We start from the raw sequence: 1,158 nt of genomic DNA on the forward strand, positions 1-1,158 counted from the left end.
ACCCCACAGCGGTCAAACCCTGCTGAAAATCAACCCATTAAACTATTTACTGGTGAACAGGCTTCTTAATTTGTCTTCTAGTTTGCCTCGGGGAGTTGAAATGTGTTGTGGCCAAAAAAATAAAAATAAAAAGTTGCTTCTCTGGATGAATATGAGGTCATGTGTGGCAGCGTAATGTGTTTTTTATTAATATATTTTCCATTTTGAATACTTTTAAATGTGATCTTATACTGAAATTCAAAGTATGTCTCAGTCCAGTTTTGGTTGGTGATTTGGTATATTTTGGCTAAAATGGAAGGCAAAGACTCTTATAATTTGGGGGGGGGTTATTACTGTATCCCAATGTCATAATGAAAACAGCAAAAGACTCTTAAATATTCTGAACCCAGGAACCGATGCAAGAATAAAAGTTCAAAAGGGGTATTTACAGTATACAGTATAGCAGTGATTAGGTTTTGGGGGCCACTGGTGGAAAGGCAGGTTATTACATGACTGTGTCTTACTTTTTTTGTGTGTGTCATTCACAGGTTTCTAGGAGGAAAAGGTGATAGAGTCCAGGAGTCCGAGGATTTGGTCGCGAAGGAAGGAGAGTGGGTCAGGCAAGTAAGTTTCCAGGAGAGTTTCACACAGCTGAGCTGCCATAGGAGAGACTTTCTTTACTGCTTAACTGGGAATCAGGAGCTGGTAATCAAATGCCGTGTTCAAGTTATCGTCAACAAATATGCACACTTTCATAAGATTAGTTATTTTAGCCCTTTCCTGCTCTGAGAGGAAAGCAGTGATCTGAGGGAAGGAAAAGACTGCTGCCCATCAAACCGAGGAAGAATTCTTCTAAATATTTCAGTCCATCATTCCACTTGGAGAAATTCAAGTGTTTTTTTTTTTTGTTTTTGTTTTTTTTTATTGTGTCATTTCGTATATAATAAAAATAGACACAGAAATATGTTGGGTTTTTTTGTACCGTTCCTGGAGATTCAGCAGCCTTATCGCCTGAGGAATAAATTCTGCCAGTTTTCCCTGGGGTGGACCTCTCAGCAAGTAACCCTGAGGTCAAACCATACGATACTCAGAGATATAAAAACACTCGCACACACACACACACACACACACACACAAGAGCTGCAGCTCAGACTCTACAGCCTTCAGTTATAAAATATT

The sequence above is a fragment of the Kryptolebias marmoratus genome, linkage group LG11 (genome assembly GCF_001649575.2).
Source record: "Kryptolebias marmoratus isolate JLee-2015 linkage group LG11, ASM164957v2, whole genome shotgun sequence".
Classification (NCBI taxonomy): domain Eukaryota; kingdom Metazoa; phylum Chordata; class Actinopteri; order Cyprinodontiformes; family Rivulidae; genus Kryptolebias; species Kryptolebias marmoratus.